The 15,507-nt window shown below is 42.7% G+C and overlaps 1 protein-coding gene across 1 annotated transcript in view; it reads left to right on the top strand.

Annotated features, from left to right (window-relative positions):
• Window positions 1-15,507, top strand: part of APOO (apolipoprotein O) — a 420,782-nt gene that overhangs the window by 384,594 nt on the left and 20,681 nt on the right.

Genomic DNA, 15,507 nt, shown 5'->3' with positions numbered 1-15,507 from the left:
TTGTTTAAAAAGATAGATAATCCTTTTTAATACCCATTCCCCAATGTTGCATAACCAACATGGTTATATTAATATACTCTTTACCTTTGTGATTACCTTGTATCTAAGCTTCTGCAGTTTTTTTCCTAACACATGAGACCGTATATATTTGAGCCCTTATAACTTTTTATTGCAATTTTTAAAAAATAATTTTTATTAGTTTTACAGTTAACCAGAGCTCTGAGGTCGCACTATCCTGATGCATGTTAAATTCAATTGTGCTCGAGTGAACGCGTTGACTTTCAACTTGTAATACGCGTGTTACTTCCGACACTCACAAGGAGCCATGAGAAACCCCTTATCACTCGCGCGCAACAATTTAGCCCTTAGTGGGGTATTAAATAACTTGAAAAAGCTGCAATAGTCGGGAGTGCAGAGTGATGTCACCAGGAGTGGTGTTCCAAAGTATCAAGATACAACATTATAGATGCTCTCTATATTCAAACAACTGGATATACCAGCGTTTTGATAGTGTTTTGGCCTTTTGTTTTTTTTTATTTGTGTTTTTTTTTGTAAATCCCTTAATGACTATCAGTTTATAGTTCTATATCTTTTATGCTTGGAATAAAATATTGGAAAAAAGATCCATCAATTTATTGAATATTTAGTCTATGAACTTACCTCTCTAGAGGATTCGGATCACATTTCCTTCCGTAAGGCAGGGAGAGTGCACAACTTCATTCCTTACTGTTGGGAAATACAACACCTGGCCACCAGGAGGAGGCAAAGACACCCCAGCCAAAGGATTAAATATCCCCTATCCTCCAGTCATTCTTTGCCTTTCGTCACTATAGGAGGTGGCAGAGAAATGTCAGAAGATTTGGATAGTCCTGTAATGGTTATGTTTCCTTCAAGAAAGGACTGGAGTTTTAAGTAATCATGTCAACCTCTCAGTAAGAGTATTGATGAAAGTTAGAGTCTGGAGATGCAGGGAAAGTTTTTCTGCGAACCCATCCAGACAGCTCCTGAGCAATCAGTCTTGATGAGTTTCACTGCTTGCTGTTACACACTCAAGTCCATGTCAGAACGTCGCTGCAAGACTGTCACACTTGAGAGGCTGTGCCTGTTCCACAGCATAGATCCTGGAGGGTAAGACCGTTTTTATATATACACTTTTACTATACAGGGTCATAGTGTGGCTTCTTTATGCCTCGATAGGATCAAGGGTTTCCTTCTTAATACAAGGAGAGTCCATGGCTTCATTCCTTACTGTTGCGAAATACTGAACCTGGCCACCAGGAGGAGGCAAAGACACCCCAGCCAAAGGCTTAAATACCTCTCCCACTTCCCCTATCCCCCAGTCATTCTTTGCCTTTCGTCACAGAAGGATGGCAGAGAAGTGTCAGAAGATTTCGTAGTTGTTCCTCAGGAGGGATATATGCCTTTCGTTGATGTTTTAAGTAGTCTTGTCAGCCTCTCAGTGAGAGCATTGATGAAAGTTAGAGTCTGGAGATGCAGGGAGAATCTTTCTGCGAACCCATCCAGATTGCCTGCTAACAGCTCCTTAAGCAACCAGTGTTGACGAGTTTCACTGTCTGCTTTTTTCACTCAAGTCCATGTCAGTAGCGATGCTACAAGACTGTCACACTTGAGGCTGTGTTTCTGTTTCACAGCATGGTTTCTGGTAAGATCGTTTCAATTTTTACTTATGTTGAAATTGCTGAAGACAGGGTCACAGTGTGACTACTTTTATCTTTATAGAATTGGGGGTTAATATCTCCTGAGGGAGGTTATCGAACAGTGGGGATTAATCAAATGTGTTTTCTTTGATTTATGCTGTTTTTGTGTAAGATTTATTTGGGCTCATAGACTGTTGTTATGCTGTAACGAAACATACAGGTGTTTTGCTTTCACTTTGAACGCTGCACAGCTTGTAGCTTGTCGCGCTTTTTCTCATAGCAGGGGCAGTCCTGCATTATGCACCACATAACCGGGTGTGCTCACACTTTCATTTTCTCTTTCCTGACCGAGCTAGCTGTCGGAGAGGTAGCTTCTTCTCTGGTTGCCTGGGTCTAGGAGGTGGTGAGTGCCCCAGTCATTTGGGGTATAAAGGTGCCGTTTTTGTGAGAAATAAAAAGTGCATTTATTTGTATCCTACTGTTAGCGCAAGCTATGGAGGATCCTGATATGCTTGAGGGTACTCCCTCTATTCCTAATAGTAATACCTGTCTATATTGTGAGGAGGCCTTCGTGTGCCCACCCTCTCAATTATGTTCCATATGCATCAACAAGGTTATTATGTCTAAGAAGGTTAACCCCTTTAGTATGACTGAGCCGTCCACCTCTGAGGACTCGCCGTCTCGTGAGGTGCTTACCCATCAATCATCTCCATTGTCACATGCAGCTTCCGGTAGCATGTCTAGCAGCGCAAGCAAAAGGTTAAACATAGCTCTCCGGTCTAGGGGACATCCAGTGATTTGCTTGATTTGTCTGCCTTTCAAGTATCCCAGGATGGGTCACACTCTTGAGTCGTCAGAGGGTTACATTTCTGGTTCGGAGTCTGCTACCTCTAGGCCTCTGGCTGTGGAGGAGCCAGCCTTTAGATTTAAAATTGAACACCTACGTTTTCTTCTAAAGGAGGTTCCGTCAACAGAGGTTCCAGACGCCAAGTTGCCTGACGAACCTTTGATACCTAAATTAGACAGTGTACAAGGACAGGGTAGCCCCCCCTAACTTTTCTTGTCCCTGTAAAAATGGCGAATATTATTAAAAACTAATGGGATATAATTGGCTCTTCCTTTTCCCCTTCTTCTGCCTTTAAAAAATTATTCCTGGACTCTCAGCTGGAGTTGTGGGGTTAAGTCCCTAAGGTGGATGGTGCCATCTCCACATTAGCTAAGCGTACTACTATCCCTCTTGAGGATAGCTCGTCTTTCAGAGAGCCGATGGATAAAAAGATGGAAACTTTTCTCAGAAAAATGTTTCAGCATACAGGATATTTATTTTAACCAGCAGAGGCTATTGCCTCGGTTGCTGAAGCTGCAGCCTATTGGTGCGACTCCTTAACAGAATTGATCGAGGTGGAGGGTCCCTTCGACATTATCCAAGACAGAATTAAGGCTTTGAGAATTGCCAATTCTTTAATCTGTGATGCAAACATTCAGATTATTAGCCTGAATGCTAAAATTGCTGGTTTCTCAGTGCAGATGCGTCGGGCGCTCTGGCTGAAGTCCTGGTCTGCGGACATGACTTCTAAGTCTAGACTACTTTCCCTCCCCTTTAAGGGAAACATTTTATTTGGTCCAGGCCTGGACTCCATTATCTCCACGGTTACAGGGGGCAAGGGTACCTTCCTACCGCAGGATAAAAAGAACAAGTCTAAGGGACAAGGTTCTAATGTTCTTTCCTTTCGTTCTGAAAAGTCCCAATGTCAGCAGTCCTCCTCTAAGCCCAAGCAAATCAAGAGCACTCCTGGAATAAATCCAAGCAGAACAAGAAGCCCACCGAGAACAAGTCGGCATGAAGTGGCGGCCTCGATCCAAAGCTGGATCATGTAGGGGGCAGATAGTCGCTGTTTTCAGACGCTTAGTCAAGGGACGTGCAGGATCTATGGGTCCTGGAGGTCATAGTTAAGGGATACAAGATAGGTTTCAAATCTTATCCACCCAAGGGCAGATTTCTCCTCTCAAGCCTGCTTTTAAAACCAGAAAAGAGGGAAGCCTTTCTGGATTGCGTGCGGGATCTGTCCTCCTTGGGGGTCATTGTCCCAGTTCTTATCGCAGAAAGAAGTTTGGGATACTAGTCAAACCTGTTTGTGGTCCCAAAGCAAGAGGGAACTTTCCGTCCTTCTGGACCTAAAGTGCTTAAACAAATTTCTACATGTCCCCTCGTTCAAGATGGAGACAATAAGGTCCATTCTTCCTCTAGTTCAGGAAGGACAGTTCATGACCAATATAGATCTGAAGGATGCCTACCTTCACGTTCCAATCCACAGGGACCACTTCCAGTTCCTAAGGTTTACGTTCCTGGATCAGCACTTCCAGTTCATTGCACTTCTGTTTGGTCTAGCTATGGCCCCAAGAATTTTTACAAAGGTTCTAGGAGCTCTCCTGGCTGTTGCCAGAACCCAAGGTATAGCAGTAGCTCCCTACTTGGAGAACATTCTGGTTCAAGCGCCATCCTTTCACCTAGCAGAGGACCATTTGGTATCTCTTCTCTCTCTTCTTCGATCACATGGATTTAAGATAAACTTAGAGAAGAGTTCTCTTATTCCAAGCACCAGGGTAGAATTCCTGGGTACTATAATAGATTCCATATCAATGAGGATATTTCTAACCGACCAGAGACGGTGCAAGCTAGCTTCGGCATATCTTGCCCTCCGGATCTCCTTAAGGCCATCTGTGGCTCAGTGTATGGAGGTAATTGGTCTCATGGTGTCCAGCATGGAAATAATTCCTTTTGCCAGGTTCCGCCTCAGACCGCTACAGCTGTGCATGCTGAAGAAGTGGAATGGCGATCATTCAGATCTGTCTCAACAGATTTCCCTGGACAACCGGTCGAGAGAATCGCTCTCTTGGTGGCTCTGTCCAGATCATCTGTCCCGAGGGACATCCTTTCTCAGACCATCCTGGGAGATTGTGACAATGGACTCGAGCCTCTCAGGATGGGAAGCTGTTTGGGGTGCCAAGAAGGCACAGGGCCTGTGGTCTCAGGCGGAACGCTCCTTCCCGATCAACATTTTGGAGCTTCGAGCCATCTACAATGCTCTAAAGGCTTGGCCTCTTCTGGGTTTGTCCCGGTTTATCAGATTCCAATCAGACATTATAACCTCGGGTCTTACATCAACCATCAGGGAGGAACGAGAAGCTACTTAGCATTGAGGGAAGTATCTCAGATTCTGGAGTGGGTGGAGGCCCACAGCTGTTCACTGTCAGCGATCCACATTCCGGGTATGTACAACTGGGAAGCGAACTTTCTCAGCAGACAATCCTTTCATCCCGGAGAATGGTCTCTCCATCCCGAAGTGTTTGCAGAGATATGCTTCAGTTGGGGAGACGCCAGAGATAGATCTCATGGCGTCTCGTCTCAATACCAAACTACCCAGATATGGGTCGAGGTCCAGGGATCCTCAGGCAAAGCTAATAGATGCATTAGCGGTGCCTTGGAGGTTCAATCTAATATACCCTTTTCCGCCATTACCACTCCTTCCTCGAGTTGTGGCCCGCATCAAGCAGGAGCAGGCATCAGTAATACTGATTGCTCCATCATGGCCGCGTAGGACGTGGTTCGCGGACCTAGTGAGGATGTCATCTTCTCCTCCTTGGAAGTTAACTTGTCGCAGGGATCTGCTGGAACAAGGTCTTTTTGTTTATCAAAATCTAGATTATCTGAGACTGACTGTGTGGAGATTGAACGCTTAGTCCTAGCCAAGAGAGGTTTTTCAAAAAGAATTATTGATATTCTCATCCAAGCTCGTAAGCCGGGTTACTAGTCGCATCTATCATAAGGTGTGGAGAAGCTACTTCTACTTATTCGGGTGTGAAGAGCGTGGTTTTCCTTGGCATAAAATTAAGATTGCCAGGATTCTGCTGTTTCTCCAGGATGGTCTGGAGAACGGTCTTTTGGCCAGTTCTTTGAGGGGACAGATTTCGGCCTTGTCTGTTTTACTACACAAGAGTCTGAATTTGGTTCTTAAAGTTTTGCAAAGGGATCCGTTTGAGCATATGCATGAAATTTATATTGTTGTCCTGGAAAGTACTCTTTCTACTGGCTATTGCCTTGGCGCGCAGAGTATCTGAGATTGCCGCCTTGCAATGTGAGCCTCCTTATCTGGTGTTCCATTCAGATAAGGCTGTCCTACATACTATGTTAGGGTTTCTCCCTAAACTTGTATCAGACCGTAACATTGATCAAGAGATTGTGGTCCCTTTGTGTCCTAATCCTTCTTCTTCGAAGAAAAGTTTACTTCATAATTTGGACGTGGTTCATGCTTTGAAGTTTTTTCGTCAAGCTACTAAAGATTTTAGACAAGCTTCTTCCTTGTTTGTGGCATATTCTGGGGAAGCATAAGGGTCAAAAGGTTTCTTTGGCTTCCTTATCTTTTTAGTCTTCCTTACACACTTCTTCTAAATTCTACAAAATTTATGTTTTTGCTTCTGCTGAAGCAGCCTTTGGGAGAAAGGTTTTTCAGGCTTTGGTGCCCTCAGATTAGGGTCTGCCTTTTTTTTTTTTTTTGTCCCTCCCGTTATCGTTCAGTGTCCTCTAGAGCTTGGGTATAAGTTTCCCAACAGTAAGGAATGAAGCCGTGGACTCTCCTTGTATTAAGAAGGAAAACATAAATTATGCTTACCAGATAATTTTATTTCCTTCTGTACAAGGAGAGTCCACGGCTCCCGCCCGTGTTTTCTCCGATGGGCGGACCCCTAAATTTTGTGTTTTCTTCTGGCATCTTTTATACCCTGATATTTCTCCTACTGTTCCTTGGCAGAATGACTGGGGGATAGGGGAAGTGGGAGAGGTATTTAAGCCTTTGGCTAGGGTGTCTTTGCCTCCTCCTGGTGGCCAGGTTCAGTATTTCCCAACAGTATGGAATGAAACCATTGACTCTCCTTGTACAGAAAGAGATGAAATTATCTGGTAAGCATAATTTATGTTTTATATCTCCTTCAGGGAGATTATTTGAACATCTAGGGGTTATTTATAACTACTTTAATGGGAGAGTTTTTGGGCACATAGACTGTGTGCTTTTGGCTTGGAACAAACAGGTTTCACTTTCGTTTTTGAGTGTTGCGCAGCTCATAATAGCTTAGCACCTTTTTCTTTCCTAAGATAGGGAGAGTCCATGGCTTCATTCCTTACTGTTGGGAAATATAACACCGGCCACCAGGAGGAGGCAAAGACACCCCAGTCAAAAGACATGCTTTGCCTTTAGTCACGTTAGGAGGTGGCCAAGAAGTGTCAGAAGATTCAGAGAGTCCTGAAAAAGGGTATCTGCCATCGAGATAGGACTGGAGTTTTAAGTAATCATGTCAACCTCTCAGTGAGAGTATTGATGAAAGTTAGAGTCTGGAGATGCAGGGAAAGTTTTTCCTTCGAAACCTAAGCAATCAGTGTTGACGAGTTTCACTGCCTGCTTTCTTTCACTGTCATGAGCACTACTATTAGACTGTCACACTTGAGAGGCTGTGTTCTGTTCCACAGTATGGATCCTGGAAGTAAGATCGTTTCAATTTTTTCACATAAAACGCTATAACAGGGTCACAGTGTGGCTACTTTATACCTTGATAGGATCCATGGTTAATATCCTCTGAAGGGGGTTTATTGAACAGTTGGGGTTAATTAATCAGTGGATTAATTATTTCTCTTGTAAGATGTATCGAGTCCACGGATTCATCCATACTTGTGGGATATTCTCCTTCCTTACAGGAAGTGGCAAAGAGAGCACCCACAGCAGAGCTGTCTATATAGCTCCTCCCTTTGCTCCACCCCACAGTCATTCTCTTTGCCTACTCTAAAGTACTAGGAAGGGTAAAGTGAGTGTGGTGACAAAAATGTTTGTTTTTATTTTCTCAAGCAAAAGTTTATTTTAAATGGTACCGGTGTGTACTATTTACTCTCTGGCAGAAAAGGGATGAAGATTTCTGCAAGGAGGATGATGATCTTAGCACTTTGTAACTAAGATCCACTGCTGTTTTCACAAGGGCTGAAGAGTACAGGAAAACTTCAGTTGGGGGAACGGTTTGCAGGCTAAACTGCATTGAGGTATGTTCAGGCTATTTTTTTCTAGACAGACTGTTATTTCTAGAAAAGGCTGGCAATATCCCCATGAGGGAAGGGTAAGCTGTATTCAGACACTTAGTAGGAATCCCAGCTTGCATAAAGGGCTCATTAGTTACTGGTGACACTGATAGGAAAAAACGTTTTTGTTTTTATTGCAAATATAACGTTTTTTGAGGGACTTTAAGGGGTCATTGTGGCTTGTTTAAGGGTTATTAACCCACATGGCTAGTTTAAGAAACACTCTGTTGTGTTTCTTTTAGGCCCCATAACATCGAGTGAGGTGGGAGGGGCCTATTTTCCTCAGAGACATCCAGCTGCTTCTCCAGAGGTTCCTACTGTGTTTGAGGGCTGTAAAGAAGTTTTTTCCCCCACAAATCTTTCCTAAAGGGCAGGTAGGCACCACAGCAGAGCTGTGCAAGGTACTGAACGTTTTTTACCGGTTTTGACATTTTGTCAATCCGGTTTTTACATTAAGGGGTTATTTGTTTATTTGCATAGTTGTGCAAAAGTTACTAAGGCTTTATGATGCTACTGTAAAAATTTCGTTGAGTTTACTGCTTTTTTACACTGTTTTGCAGAGTTTGTGCAGCTTTTTTTCTCTTAAAGGCACAGTACTGTTTTTTTCTAAGTGTTATTTGCTTTGATTAAAGTGTTTTCCAAGCTTGCTTGTTACATTACTGTTTAAAATGTCTGACACCAAGGAAATCCTTGTTCAATGTGTTTAGAAGCCATTGTGGAACCCCCTCTTAGAATGTGTCCCAATTGCACTGATATGTCTATAAATTATAAAGAGCATATTTTAGCACTTAAAAATATTGCAATAGATGATTCTCAGACAGAAGGAAATGAGGGTTTAACATCTAGTTCTCCTCAAGTGTCACAACCATTAACGCCCGCACAAGTGACACCTAGTACCTCTAGTGCATCGAATTCATTTACTTTACAAGACATGGCCACAGTTATGAATACAACCCTCACAGAGGTTTTATCCAAACTGCCTGGTTTACAAGGAAAGCGTGACAGCTCTGGGTTAAGAACAAATGCTGAGCCGTCTGACGCTTTAGTAGCCGTATCTGATATACCCTCACAATGTTCTGATGTAGGGGTAAGGGAATTGTTATCTGAGGGAGAAATTTCTGATTCAGGAAAGATGCTCCCTCAGACAGATTCTGATATGACGGCCTTTAAATTTAAGCTTGAAAACCTCCGCTTATTGCTCAGGGAGGTATTGGCGACTCTAGATGATTGTGACCCTATAGTGGTCCCAGAGAAATTGTGTAAAATGGACAAATACTTAGAGGTTCCTGTTTACACTGATGTTTTTCCAGTCCCTAAGAGGATTGTGAATATTGTTACTAAGGAGTGGGATAGACCAGGTATTCCGTTCGCTCCCCCTCCTATTTTTAAGAAAATGTTTCCCATATCTGACACCATGCGGGACTCATGGCAGACAGTTCCTAAGGTGGAGGGAGCTATTTCTACTCTGGCTAAGCATACAACTATACCTATCGAAGACATTTGTGCTTTCAAAGATCCTATGGATAAAAAATTAGAGGGTCTCCTGAAGAAAATTTTTGTTCATCAAGGTTTTCTTCTCCAACCTATTGCGTGCATTGTTCCTGTAACTACTGCAGCTGCTTTCTGGTTCGAGGCTCTTCAGATGGAGACTCCATTAGAGGATATTATGGACAGAATTAAGGCCCTTAAGTTGACTAATTCTTTCTTTACAGATGCCGCTTTCCAACTGGCTAAATTAGCGGCAAAGAATCAGGTTTTGCCATTTTTAGCATGCAGGGAGTTATGGCTTAAGTTTTGGTCTGCTGATGTGTCATCAAAATCTAAACTTTTGAACATCCCTTTCAAAGGAAAGACCCTATTCGGGCCTGAACTGAGATTATTTCAGACATCACTGGAGGGATGCCATGCCATGCCCTCCCTCAGGATAGAACAAATAAAATGAGGACCAAACAAAATAATTTTCGTTCCTTTTGGAACTTCAAGGGTGGTCCCGCTTCAGCTTCCCCTGCTGCAAAGCAAGAGGGGAATTTTGCCCAATCCAAGTCAGTCTGGAGACCTAACCAGGCATGCAACAAGGGTAAACAGGCCAAGAAGCCTGCAGCTGCCTCTAAGACAGCATGAAGGGGTAGCCCCCGATCTGGGACTGGATCTAGTAGGGGGCAGACTCTCTCTCTTCGCTCAGGCTTGGGCAAGAGATGTTCACGATTCCTGGGCCTTAGAGATTGTGTCCCAGGGATATCTTCTGGACTTCAAAGACTCCCCCCCAAGGGGGAGATTTCACATTTCTCAATTGTCTGCAAACCAGACAAAGAGAGAGGCATTCTTACGCTGTGTAGAAGACCTACATACCATGGGAGTAATCCACCCAGTTCCAAAAGCGGAACAAGGGCTAGGGTTTTACTCAAACCTGTTTGTGGTTCCCAAAAAAGAGGGAACTTTCAGACCAATCTTGGATCTCAAAATTCTAAACAAATTCCTCAGAGTACCATCATTCAAGATGGAGACTATTCAGACTATTCTACCGTTGATCCAGGAGGGTCAATATAGGACTACCGTGGACTTAAAGGATGCATATCTACACATCCCTATTCACAGAGATCATCATCAATTCCTCAGATTCGCCATTCTGTACAGGCATTACCAGTTCATGGCCCTTCCCTTCGGGTTGGCCACGGCTCCCAGAATTTTCACAAAGGTGCTAGGGTCCCTTTTGGCGGTTCTAAGACCGCGGGGCATAGCAGTGGCGCCTTATCTAGACAACATCTTGATTCAGGCGTCGACTTTCCAGCTAGCCAAGTCTCACACGGACATCGTGTTGGCGTTTCTGAGATCTCACGGGTGGAAGGTGAACATAAAAAAGAGTTCTCTCTTCCCCCTCACAAGAGTTTCCTTCCTAGGGACGCTGATAGACTCGGTAGAAATGAAAATATTTCTGACGGAGGTCAGAAAATCAAAACTCTTAACCACTTGTCGAGCTCTTCATTCCATTCCTCAGCCATCAGTGGCTCAGTGTATGGAGGTAATCGGACTCATGGTAGCGGCAATGGACATAGTTCCTTTTGCCCGCCTTCACCTCAGACCACTGCAACTATGCATGCTCAAACAGTGTAATGGGGATTATGCAGATTTATCTCCTCAACTGCTTCTGGACCAGGAGACCAGATATTCTCTTCTCTGGTGGTTGTCTCAGGACCACCTGTCTCAGGGAATGTGTTTCCGCAGGCCAGAGTGGCTCATAGTAACGACAGATGCCAGCCTGTTAGGCTGGGGTGCTGTCTGGAACTCCTTGAAAGCACAGGGCTTATGGTCTCGGGAGGAAACTACTCCTGATAAACATTCTAGAACTGAGAGCGATATTCAATGCACTTCATATCCCAGGGGTAGAGAACTTGGAGGCGGATTTCCTAAGTCGTCAGACTTTTGAACCGGGGGAGTGGTAGCTCCATCCGGAGGTATTTGTCCAGCTGACTCAGCTATGGGGCACACCAGAATTGGATCTGATGGCGTCCCGTCAGAATGCCAAACTTCCTCGTTACGGGTCCAGGTCCCGGGATCCCCAGGCAGTACTGATAGATGCTCTAGCAGTGCCCTGGTCCTTCAATCTGGCCTATGTATTTCCACCGTTTCCTCTCCTCCCACGTCTGGTTGCCAGAATCAAGCAGGAGAGAGCTTCAGTGATTCTGATAGCACCTGCGTGGCCACGCAGGACTTGGTATGCAGACCTAGTGGACATGTCATCGGTTCCACCGTGGACTCTGCCAATGAGGCAGGACCTTCTAATCCAAGGTCCATTCACGTATCCAAATCTAATTTCTCTGCGTCTGACTGCTTGGAGATTGAACACCTGATTCTATCAAAGCGTGGTTTCTCTGAGTCGGTCATTGATACCCTGATTCAAGCTAGAAAGCCTGTCACCAGGAAGATCTATCATAAGACTTGGCGCAAATATTTTTATTGGTGTGAATGCAAGGGTTACTCATGGAGTAAGATTAGGATTCCTAGAATATTGTCCTTTCTCCAAGAAGGATTGGAGAAGGGATTATCAGCTAGTTCCTTAAAAGGACAAATATCTGCTTTGTCTATTCTTTTACACAAACGTCTGGCAGATGTCCGAGACGTTCAAGCGTTTAGTCAGGCCTTGGTTAGGATTAAACCTGTATTTAAACCTGTTGCTCCGCCATGGAGCCTAAACTTAGTTCTTAAAATTCTTCAAGGGGTTCCGTTTGAACCTATGCATTCCATAGATATTAAGCTTCTATCTTGGAAAGTTTTGTTTTTAGTCGCTATCTCTTCGGCTCGAAGAGTTTCTGAGTTACCTGCTTTACAGTGTGATTCACCTTACCTTGTTTTCCATGCAGATAAGGTGGTTTTGCGTACCAAACCTGGGTTTCTTCCTAAGGTTGTTTCTAATAGGAATATCAATCAGGAGATTGTTGTTCCTTCACTGTGTCTTAATCCTTCATCAAAGAAGGAACGTCTGTTGCACAATCTTGATGTGGTTCGTGCTTTAAAGTTCTACTTACAAGCAACTAAAGATTTCCGTCAAACATCTTCATTGTTTGTTGTTTATTCTGGTAAACGGCGAGGTCAAAAGGCTACGGCTACCTCTCTTTCCTTTTGGCTGAATAGCATCATCCGTTTGGCTTATGAGACTGCTGGCCAGCAGCCTCCTGAAAGAATTACTGCTCATTCTACTAGAGCAGTGGCTTCCACATGGGCTTTTAAAAATGAGGCTTCTGTTGAACAGATTTGTAAGGCGGTTACTTGGTCTTCGCTTCATACTTTTTCCAAATTTTACAAATTCGATACTTTTGCTTCTTCGGAGGCTATTTTTGGGAGAAAGGTTCTACAAGCAGTGGTGCCTTCCGTTTAAGTTACCTGTCTTGTCCCTCCCTTCATTCGTGTCCTAAAGCTTTGGTATTGGTACCCCACAAGTATGGATGAATCCGTGGACTCGATACATCTTACAAGAGAAAACATAATTTATGCTTACCTGATAAATTTATTTCTCTTGTGATGTATCGAGTCCACGGCCCGCCCTGTTTATTTAAGACAGGCAGTATATTTTTATTTTAAAAACTTCAGTCACCACTGCACCCTATAGTTTCTCCTTTTTCTTCCTAGCCTTCGGTCGAATGACTGGGGGGTGGAGCTAAGGGAGGAGTTATATAGACAGCTCTGCTGTGGGTGCTCTCTTTGCCACTTCCTGTAAGGAAGGAGAATATCCCACAAGTATGGATGAATCCGTGGACTCGAGACATCACAAGAGAAATAAGCATAAATTATGTTTTACATGCTGCTTTGTGTGTTTTTTTCCTGGGCTGATAGACTGTGTGTTTTTGGCTGGAACAAACAGGTTTCACTTTTAAAGTGAAAGTAAATTTGGTCCCATTTGAACACACTACTGCATTATCTAACTGTATAATAAGAAACTCTATATATTTTTTTCTAATAAATGTATTGATTTATGCATTTGTTTTATTACATTCTCGTTATATCGTTCTCCTGCTGACTCCTCCCATGTTCTACTTCCTATATTTTACAGTGTTTACGTATAGAGCGGTTCCACCCGCTCTATACGTATCAGAGGTGCGCGTTCACAAGGACCATTACTATTGCGCGTATGCGCGATTCGACGATTCTAACCACAATGCGCATGTGATTCTCACTCCAACCGGTCTTCAAAGCGCATGCGTCTATCTAGTCTATCAAAGCAGATGACGTTTCTGCTCAGTCAGTCCCAAATGTTCTGCGCATGTGCGATTCGGGTGCGCAGATTTAACAAAAAAGTAAAGATCGTAGATTTACTGCATGCGCAGATCCCACAATAGGCCGATGACCTCACTTCACGGAAGTGATCAGGAAGTAATATGCAGCAAAATAACGGGTTGAGTTTATAGACGGTAAAATTCTTCTTTTATTTCAGGTAAAACTTGATTTGCATGCAAGTTAGAAAAATGTCATGAATGAAAGTCATATTGATTTAGAACCTAATATGTTATTACGGTTAGCAACAGAGGAAACTTTACTTTCACTTTAAGTTTAACTTTCCTTTTTTGAAAGTGTTGCATAGCTCCTATTACTTGCTGTACTTACAGTGTACTGTCCTACACTCCATGTGACCGGGTGTGGTCTATGTTAATTTCTTTCATGTAATTGGCAAGAGTCCATGAGCTAGTGATGTATGAGATACACAATCCTACAAGGAGAGGTAAAGTTTCCCAAACCTCAAAATGCCTATAAATACACCCCACACCACACACACAATTCAGTTTTACAAACTTTGCCTCCTATGGAGGTGGTGAAGTAAGTTTGTGCTTGATTTTCTTCTATGATATGCGCTTCTCAGCATTTTTAAGCCGTATTCCTCTCAGAGTACAGTAAATGTCAGAGGGATGTGAAGGGAGTATCACCTATTGAATTCTATGGTTTTCCTCGCGGGAAATATTTTTATAGGTTCTCTGTTATCGGTCGTAGAGATTCATCTCCTACCTCCCTTTTCAGATCGACGATATACTCTCATATTCCATTACCTCTACTGATAACTGTTTCAGTACTGGTTTGGCTATCTGCTATATGTGGATGGGTGTCTTTCAGTAAGTATGTTTTTATTTTTTAAAGACACTCTCAGCTATGGTTTGGCACTTTATGTATTAATGTAAAGTTCTAAATATATGTATTGTACTTATATTTGCCATTAATCAGGTTTATGTATATTTCCTTTTTGCAGACTATCAGTTTCAAAATTGGGAAAAACATATTTAGGAAGTTATTTTTTCATACCTGGGGTATAGTCTTTTCTTCAAAATTGACTGTTTTCATGAAATTTTCACGGGCAAAATTTAGGCTCGCGAGCCCACAAAATACTGATATTTATTGTGTCATTCTTGGCGCGAGAATTTTTTTGGCACGAAGGTACATTTCCGGCATCTTAGTTGACGCCAGGTTTCCTTGCCAGGTTGCGTCTGCAATGACGCAAGTTGCGTCATTTGCAGATGTTGTTAGTGCCAAAACATTTCATTTTGCGTTGCTCGTCATACATGGAGACAATAATTTTATTATTTAAACCCCCCTTCCTATATGCCTCTTGCCTTTTTCTATGCTTAGAGGGCTATTCTGTTTGCATTTTTGTCCCATTCCTGAAACTGCCATATAAGGAAATTGATAATTTTGCTTTATATTTTGTTTTTTTCTCTTACATTTGCAAGATGTCTCAATCTGATCCTGTTTCAGAAACCACAGTTTGATCCCTGCTGCATGATAACAGTTCTACCAAAGATAAGTGTATCTGTTGTAAGTTAGCAGAGATTATATCTCCAGCTGTAGTATGTAACAGTTGTCATGATAAGCTTTAACATGCAGAGAATGTATCCATCAGTACTAGTGCAATGCATCTAATGTACATGATATCTCTGTGAAAATAAAAGATTTTATTGCTGATGCGATTCAGAAGGCTTTGTCTGCCATTCCGCCTTCTAATAAACGTAAAAGGTCTTTTAAGATTTCTCATAAAGATGATGAATTTTCAAATGACCTAAAACATACTGAATTATCCTCCTCTGATGAGGATCTATCTGATTTAGAAGATCCTACCACAGATATTGACACTGACAACGTTAATTTTCTCTTTAAGATGGAGTATATTTGTTCCTTGTTGAAAGAAGTGTTAATTACTTTGGATATTGAGGAAACTAGTCCTCTTGATATTAAAACTAGTAAACGTTTAGATTC

The sequence above is a fragment of the Bombina bombina genome, chromosome 3 (genome assembly GCF_027579735.1).
Source record: "Bombina bombina isolate aBomBom1 chromosome 3, aBomBom1.pri, whole genome shotgun sequence".
Lineage (NCBI taxonomy): Eukaryota > Metazoa > Chordata > Amphibia > Anura > Bombinatoridae > Bombina > Bombina bombina.
This window is presented reverse-complemented; position numbering and strand designations above follow the sequence as displayed.